The 9,216-nt window shown below is 51.0% G+C and overlaps 1 long non-coding RNA gene across 1 annotated transcript; it reads left to right on the top strand.

The window, feature by feature from the left end:
* The first annotated feature begins 538 nt into the window (after positions 1–538).
* LOC136393067 (uncharacterized) lies at positions 539–5,622 on the top strand. Its single transcript, XR_010749027.1, has 3 exons — positions 539–632; positions 814–908; positions 4,905–5,622. It is a non-coding gene; the product is annotated as an uncharacterized lncRNA (long non-coding RNA).
* The last annotated feature ends 3,594 nt before the right edge of the window (positions 5,623–9,216 follow it).

Below are 9,216 nucleotides of genomic sequence, written 5' to 3'. Positions count from 1 at the left end.
AATAGGCACATGCATACATACTCACAAACTCACTCATACATAAGCACAAGCACACAGCCTTACACATATACATACCCATATACATACTGATACATACACACACTCATGTACATACACACACACACTAAAAACCCATGACATTTACACATGCATCCGACACACACACATGTGGATACCTACACACATGCACACACATCTAGACATGTACACATATACACATATGTGCACACACATGCGCCCATGGAAAGAGGTACAACCCTAGCATGTGGAAATCACTGGGAGCCATCTTTAGTCGCTGCTTAGGACAGGGCCAAGGCCGGGAGGAGGCCCCACTGGACCCCTCTTTGGAGTCTCTGAGGCAGGAAGCCTCGGTTCCTTCGGCCCTTTTTATTTCAAGTAACAGAGCTTCCCTAGGCCAATAATAGCAGCTGGGGGACTTTACCTCCCAGATGGCCAGGAGCTGGGCTCCCAGCCATGGTCATGGCTCAGAAGCTCCTCCCTGTCCCTGTCATGTCCTGGGCTTCCTCACAGCAGGGTGGCTGTGTCCTTAGAGCAGTCATGAGCCAGTGAGCCAGAGAGGGCTCGGAGCCTGGGTGGCAGCCCACCGAGCTCATGTGGAAGAGGGCCTGGAGGTGTGCCCTGGGCGGGGGAAGGGCATGAGCCCCCGGAGGGTTGGGTGGTGAGATCACAGTAGGAAGAGCTCTGGGAGGAGATACTGTGGAGACCCTCTGTGAAAAGACCTTCCCCACCACACAGCTGGATGGTTTAAATCTGCCCAGAGAGCAAGCTGCTAACTCTTCCTTCTTCCCCCAGAGCCTGAGAGGTGGGCTCCAGACTTGGACTTATGACAGCCTCCAGGGGCAGGGCAGTGCCCCAGGGAAGTACCATGGGAACGCTTTGTGGGAAATGTAAGTTTTTTCACACGGAAAAGTCAGAAGAGCGTGTTCGCCACCCAGCCAGGCTTGCCTCACTTTGCTCCAGGTGACTGGCCCCTCTCCAACATTCGCTTTCAGCCAAGGTGACGGTTCAGTGACTGACAAGGGGAGAGGTATTTCAGGGACACTGGGACCTTGGGATAAGTCACCTGGTAGTGCTACCACAGGGCACTGACCTGTAGTGCTACCTGACCTCCCAAACCCAGAGGGGCAAGGCTGTGCTTCTGCTGGAGGTGGGGCCCGAGCCCGCCCCTGAGGGCCCATTCTGGAGCACGGGGCAAGGCTGTGCTTCTGCTGGAGGTGGGGCCCGAGCCCGCCCCTGAGGTCCCACTCTGGAGCACGGGGCAAGGCTGTGCTTCTGCTGGAGGTGGGGTCCGAGCCTGCCCCTGAGGTCCCACTCTGGAGCACAGGGCAGGGCTGTGCTTCTGCTGGAGGTGGGGCCTGAGCCCGCTCCTGAGGTCCCACTCTGGAGCACGGGGCAGGCAGGTCTCCTCTCAGGTGTGTCTGGAACATGGTGCCATGCTGCCTTTCTGTGTTTTCCTGAGGACAGGGTGGTGGCCATACTGTAGGCTTGCAGACTATATTGTGGGGGAAAAAGCTGTCCCGGTGATCCCCAGAATAACTCCTTGGCCTGTGAGAAGCGATGTTGGCATTGTGACGACAGAGGGGCAGAGAGGCAGCCTGAATTGAAGTGCCTGGACCGGGGCTGGCTTCTGTCCTAGATCCCTGGTCTAGGGTTGGAGCTCACTCTCTGGCTCTCCCCAAATTCTCATGGGGGGGGGGCATTGTCTGGTGTGCAAACAATTCACAAGACCTTCTAGGTTGAAAAAAGTTGATTCCTTCCCGGAGTCCTTGTTCCTTGGCTCTGTCTGCATTTCCCAATGTCTTCCAACAGACTTCCTGCCTCCTTCCCTCCCCTCGGGGGTTACAGCCTGGCTCCCCCCAGCTTCACAGCTTCTTGCCCCTGGGGTTCCTCTTGGCAACGGTTCCCTTGACATAAACAACCAAGCCTTTGTTTGCTTTCAGGGAAGTTCAGGAAACTCCTTAAAGTGGGTTAAGAGACTATTTTCTGGTTGGCTCCTTTCCCCTAATTAGCTTAGTGGACTCAAAGGGCTCTCAGAATCTGTTTTGCAATAGAGCAGTATTAACCATCTTCTCTTTCTCCAGAGTTGCGTGATCAATAATAAATATCCACCAATAGGTAAGCTTTGTGCTAGGAGGTTCACCCATGTGACCCATGCAATCCTCACAACGGGGAAACAGAGGCACAGAGAGACTAGCTCATGGTGGGGACTGAGGGACTGTGCAATTGTGCAAGTTTTCTCAACCTGCTGGCAAACCCTGGGACACTCTTGCCATCTGGAGGAGTGTACTGTTCCTTCTCACAAAGGTGGCCAGCTTTCGTGATGGAAAGGACAGGGCGAACTGAGGCTCCGAGGCTGGGCTGGAAATGGCAACACCTTCTCCCCAACCCTCAGGGCCGTCCCAGGAGATGCCTCTGCAGCTGACGGTTGGCAACACTGCCCCGTGCCAGCCAGTTATCCTCCGGATGCCCTGGCCTCCCAGTCGACCTAAGCTGTTGCCATGGAGCCCTCCCCAAGTGGCAGATTTGTGAGTGAAGTCAATGTGGTGGTGGTATTCAGACATATTTTGAGGGGGTTTGTTGACCAAATGGATGACCACAGCACAGGCCGGCCTATCTCCAGGGTCCCTGCCGAGAAGAATAGTGAGGAGGAGACTGACCATGTCCCTCTTCCTCCAGATCTGCTGCCCTGTTCTCACCTGGCAGCTACTGCAGCCACTTGGTTTGGTGGGCTTGACTCACCTCTTCATTTATTTATATGCTTATTTATTCCCTCACCTTATTGACTCACCACTTTAGAGGAAGGAGGTGACTATTGGCCTCTTGCCACATCTTGGGGCCACTGTAGTGAGTGACTGGATGTAGAATTTGGTGGTCTCCCCTGCCTTTGGTGGCACCCATCAGAAGCCTCGACCTTCCTACAATTATTGCTGTCACGTCCCTGAGAAAGACGGGGCACAGAGGGACCTTAGCGATACATTGCTCCAGCCCTGCCCTGTGAGGGTGCAGCGGCAGAGACTTGGGCTATGTGCTGAAGGCCCACAGCCCATCTGGGCCAGGCTGGCGGGCGCCCTGGCCCCTCACCTGTGCTGTGGGACCACCACCTGGGAGAACAGTATTTCGGGGTACCTGCATTTACCAAGGGATCCTGAGAGGAGGCAGTTAGGCAGTTTTAATTCTGAGACCCAGTGGATCCCAGGCATTGTTGAAGGCAAACATATATGCAGTCAACTAGCTATGCCTTCTTATAACAAAATTTATCATCTCAACCATGGTTAAGCACACAGTTTGGTTGTGTTGAGTACATTCACAGTATTGTGAAACACATATCCAAAACTTTTTATCTTATAAAGCCGAAACTGTCTCCATTAAATAATAATCCCCATTTTCTGACTCCCCCAGCCCCCAGCACCTGATAATCTTTTATTTTCTGTATCAGTGAACTTGATCACTCCACCGACTCCACTTAAGTGGAATCATACAGTGTGTGTCCTTGTGTGTCTGGCTTATTTCATTTAGCATGATGTCCTCAAGGTTAATTTGTGCTGTGGCACGGGTCAGAACTTCTTTCTGTTTTAAAGCTGAATATGATTCCGTTGCATGCGTAGACCACATTCTGTTGATTCTTTCATCCACAGGTGTGTATTGGGTGGCTCCCACCACTTGGCTATTGTGAACAGCGTTGCTATGAACACGGGGCGTAAATGAAAATGGAATTATTGTGTGCCTCAGGTTTTTGGTGGTAACTCCTTTCCCCCTGGGCATCGTGGACCCCCAGCAGTCATGGTGCCCAGGCTGCTGCCGGCCCTGTGAGCTCCCGACAGGACAGACACATTATGTGGCCTGGCCTCCGTGGGATGGCGTGTTGCAGAAACCTGGGCCGAAACTGATGCCAGCAGCTGTCAGATGTCCTCACATTAAAAGGTCCAGGTGCCACCAGATGCAGCTCATGAATTACTTGTAATGAGTTTCCTGACAGCCATAGTTGTCATTCCACCTGTTGCAAAAAAAAAAGTCTCCAGTTTCTCTGGCCGGCTCGGGTCTGAGGGTTCCAGTCCCAGTTATGCAAAAGCTATCGCAGGGCCCAGGGTGCTGGGCCTCTTGCTCGGCTGTCTGCTGACACTGCAGGGCTGACCCAGTAAGTTTGAGAAACTCGAATGGAGCGACTCAAGAGAACAGTGAATGAGGCCAAGTTTCTTGCACATGGATAGGAAGCTGCCGGCTGCTGGCCTGGGGGCGCAGCTGTGTAAAACTGCTCAGCAGCCTGGGCCAACAGATACCGAGCAGAGTGAAAAACAGCCTGTAAAATCTGATAGGCTGTTAGGGCTTGCGAGACAGATGGGTGTGGAGGGGGCAGTGGGTGGGAACTGGGCCCAAAGGTTATGCTCTGGGTGGCTTTCAGACCTACAGGGCAGTCTGGGCATTAAGACATACGAAGGCCACCCAGGAGCCCCCTCCAGAGTGAAACTAAAGAAAGGGCTAATGGTAGCCTGACCTCTGTGATCAATGGGAGAGATGACGGAAAGGGGGTCATAAATTGTGGAGTGTAGGAGGCGTCAGGCTGCAAAGACCAGTGGGCATGGGAGAGAAGTCAGTCTGATTGTGTTTCTCATAAAACACTGGTTAGCGCCTAGATCCACCGTGCATTGCCTATGCCGGCAGTGGTCTGTGAATCCTGGGTTCTGGGCAGTGCTCTGGGGAGGGTCAGCAGCCCCGAACAACAGAGAGCAGCTCAGAACCCATGACAGTGCTATCAGGACCAGAGCACATGGCGTGAGGCCAGGAGACCAGGTGACCAGGCGCAGTTCCATCTGGCCTGCGAAGGTGGGAGGCTATGCTTGCAGAGACAGCCGCTCACACCCTCCTCGCCCTTGCCTGTCTCTTAGGGCCCTGTGACAGCTCCACAGATGCAGATCCAGCTGTTGACTGAGGTCTGGGAGCCACTGTCAGGGCTGCCGGGCCCGACCTGGTGCATCTCGGAACTGGGCGCCATGATGACCAGCCCCAACCCCAGGCTGATGACTCTGTGATCATCATTTCATCTGTGCAGAGTGTTGGTTTGGATTTAAACTTATTTTAGCAAGAGAAGGACCATGGCTTCATTTTTCCCCAAAGGATTGGGACTTCAAAGATAAATCCAGGATGTCCAGAAGTGAAAAGAAAGGCAGAACCGTACAGCCAGGCTGACCGCACGAAGGCAGAGCGGCGCGGGGATGGAAATGTAGAACCTACAATGAATGAGTAAGAACCACATGCGATTTTAGAGAACCTGGACCAGATCTAACCCATGAAGCAGAAAGAGGCCAGCAATGTGACCCTGAAGAAAATGTTGAAGGGACGACAAACAAATGCAGTTGTTTTGGAAACATTAAATAAATGAGAGACAGACCCAGGAGATATGATCTAGGAAATCAAAGTTCAGATCTTGAAAAATAACCCATCCCTGCCCCCGAACAACAAATGCACTTGCAAATATGCACGTTCCACCGAGTCTGGAAGAGAGCAGACACAGCAGAAGAGGGAGAAAGAATTCAATACAAGAGGCTCATACGTAAATTTTACAACAACAAATTTGGAAATTCAGATAGAATTGATAATTTTCTCAGAAAATAAAACCAATCAACCTGCCTCCAGACTCAGAAGACTTCTTCTTTTCCTTCTTCTTTTTTTTTTTTTTCAGTGAGGGAGAGAGAGCGAGAGCAAGAGAGAGAGACAGACAGACAGAGTGAGAGAGAAAGATAGGGACAGACAGACAAGAGAGATGAGAAGCATGAACTCATAGTTGTGTCATATTAGTTGTTCATTAATTGCTTCTCATACATGCCTTGACTGGGGTGGGGGAGTTCCAGCTGAGCCAGTGGCCTTCTGCTCATGCCAATGACTTTGGGCTTCAAGCCAGTGACCTTGGGCTTTAAGTCAGTGATCATGGGATCATGTCTGTGACCCCACGTTCAAGCTGGTAACTCTGCACTCATGCTGGATGAGCCTGTACTAAAGCCTGTCACCTTGGGGTTTCAAACCTGGGTCCTTTGTGTCCCAGGTCGATGCTCTACCCACTGCACACCACCCAGTCAGGCTAGGAGACTTCTGAATACACCAAAAATTACAGAAGTATTAGAAGATATTGTCATAGTTCCACTCCAGAAAAGGTTTTGTAGTTGAACAGTTTGAGAGACTTGTGCAACCTTAGAGGGACCATTCAGCCCCACACAACTTAATATACTTTTCAGGGGATTATAACAAGAGAGACAGCTTTGGCCCTGGCCAGTTGGCTCAGCAGAAGAGCATTGGCCCGACATGTGGAAGTCCCAGGTTCGATTGCCGGTCAGGGCACACAGGAGAAGCGCCCATCTACTTCTTCCCCCTTCCCCCTCTCCTCCCTTTCTGTCTCTCTCTTCCCCTTCCGCAGCCAAGGCTCCATTGGAACAGTGTTGGCCTGGGTGCTAAGGATGGCTCTGTGGCCTCTGCCTCAGGTGCTAGAATGGCTTTGGCAGAAACAGAGCAACACCTCGGACGGGTAGAGCATCACCCTGGTGGGCATGCCGGGTGGATCCCAGCTGGGCGCATGCAGGAGTCTGTTTGCCTCCTCGCTTCTAACTTCAGAAAAATACAAATAATAAAAAAATAAAAGAGAGAGAGAGAGAGAGAGACAGCTTTGCATGTAATTCTACATATAAAGGTAGAAACACACTTGATAGTAGAACTGGCTAGAATAACAAGGTACATAAAGTAGACATATAATATGCTTAATGATGCTGGTTTGGGAGCACTTCCATTATTGTCAGAAAGAAATATTTGTATGGCTACCACACAAATACATTCAACATTATTTATAAAATCCCAGTATAATGGGAAAATAGGCATATAAAAATTTAAAAGCTAGAGATGTAATTTTAATTATTTGCATATGAAAAAGTCAGCATAATACATTGCACTGATTTGAACTAAGTTAAATTAGCTGAATCCAAGATAAATTAACAAGCCATAATTATTTTCAAAATGCCAGCATCTTTTTTTTTTTTTTTCATTTTTCTGAAGCTGGAAACAGGGAGAGACAGTCAGACAGACTCCCGCATGCGCCCGACCGGGATCCACCCGGCACGCCCACCAGGGGCGACGCTCTGCCCACCAGGGGGCGATGCTCTGCCCATCCTGGGCGTCGCCATGTTGCAACCAGAGCCACTCTAGCGCCTGGGGCAGAGGCCACAGAGCCATCCCCAGCGCCCGGGCCATCTTTGCTCCAATGGAGCCTTGGCTGCGGGAGGGGAAGAGAGAGACAGAGAGGAAAGCGCGGTGGAGGGGTGGAGAAGCAAATGGGTGCTTCTCCTGTGTGCCCTGGCTGGGAATCGAACCTGGGTCCTCCGCACGCTAGGCCGACGCTCTACCGCTGAGCCAACCGGCCAGGGCGAAAAATGCCAGCATCTTGCTAATATAATTTTTTTAAAGAAAAGGTCCTATTTATATGATTACTGAAAACTGACAATATTATATATAATATTGTGTAAAAAAAAACAAAAAAAGACCTGTGATTCCTATTGTTATTGATTGGCTATGCTCCCCCCATATAGGTATGAAGTCTTACCCCCAGTGTCTCAAAATGTGACTGCATTTGGGAGTATAGTTATCGCAGGTCAGTTGTCACTAGTAAAGACAAGGTCAAACTGGAGAAGGTGGGCCCTAATCTAACATGACTGGTAACCTTATAAGAAAGGGGATGTAGAGACTGACCCAGGCACAGGGAGACACCATGTGAACATGAGGGCAGAGGGCAGAGAGCCACTTCCACAGGCCAAGGAGCTCTAGACATCACCTGCCAACCATTGGACACTAGGGAACAGGTCCGAACAGATCTGCTCTCCCAGCCTCAGAAGGAACCATCCCTGCTGACACCATGACTTTGGACTCCCAGCCTCCAGAACCGTGAGACAACGCCCTGTTGGGTAAGCCACCCAGCCTGTGGGACTTGTTATGGCAGCCATAGCTGACTGATACACTTCTGTCTAGAACTCTCAGAGCCTCGACAGAAGGACCCAAAAGAAGGCTTGAATAAGGGGAGAAATACCTCTTACTCCGTGTGCAGAAACTGCCCATGGAAGATGCCTCCCAGCCTTGGAGTCCCTTTCAGAGGATGGCTGTGGTTTCTGGGAGGATGGCTGGAGGGTGTGAAATCGCACCTGGACCCCTGCAGCATTTGGGGAAACGGGACATGCTGGGCCCCATGATTCCTGGACCAGGGCTGCTCACCACTCTGGGCCCCCACTTTACTCACACCAAGCCTTCTCCCTGCAAGGGGGAGGGAGTGCTTCCATTAGGCACAAAGCTCTCAGCTCATTCCCAGGAGCTGAGAATGACCTGAGACTCTGGTGTAATGAGTAGACCTGTTGAGGCACCAGGTGGAGGGACAGTCCTGGGGAGTGTCATTACCTCACCTGTACTATCAGTCTCGCCCTTGACATGGGGTATTTGTCTGGTGGGAAGGGGGTCATGCAGGAAAGGGTGCCGAGGGCTGTCCCAACATGCCCGTAATGCCTACAGAGCCTTGGCTTGTGCTCAACACTGGGGAGCTCACCACAGAAGGTTTCTAACCTCATTACTGCCTGGCATGTTCCTGAATTTCTGAATTGCCAAGGTTAGCTACGTTTTATTTTCTTATTAGGAACAGTGTGCCTTACCTGTGTGAGGACCTGCACTATTGGAGGCTCACAGTGGAGATTCTCCCATTAGCCACCTCACTGGTCCTTGGAAGAGTACAAGGGATGCCGGCCCCATGGGGTACCTGTGTGACGTGCTCCTATTCTGACTGTCTGAAGGTGACCCCACCACTATCCCTGATCCCAAGAGTTCAAAGGTTTGAAACCTGGCTCATCTGGAAGCAGCAAATCTCACATCTCAGGAGAGGGTGTTACAGTGCATGTCCCCAGGTCCTACCCCCTAACAATTCTAATACAGTGTGTGTCTGTGTACATTTGTGTGTATGTTTGTATGCTTGTGTGTGTGGTGTTCATATGGTGTTTTCATTTGTGTTATGTGCATGTGTGGTGTGTGTGTATATGTGGTATATGTATGTTATATGTCTGTGGTGTGCGTTTGTGTGTGATATGTGCATGTGGTGTATGTGTATGTTGTGTGTGTGTGGTATGTATATATTGTATACGTGTGGTATCTATGGTGTGTGTATGTTGTGTGTTGTGGTATGTG

Source organism: Saccopteryx leptura, chromosome 2 (genome assembly GCF_036850995.1).
Source record: "Saccopteryx leptura isolate mSacLep1 chromosome 2, mSacLep1_pri_phased_curated, whole genome shotgun sequence".
Taxonomy (NCBI): Eukaryota; Metazoa; Chordata; class Mammalia; order Chiroptera; family Emballonuridae; genus Saccopteryx; species Saccopteryx leptura.
Note: the sequence above shows the minus strand (reverse complement) of the source record. Positions and strands in the feature narration are given on the sequence as shown.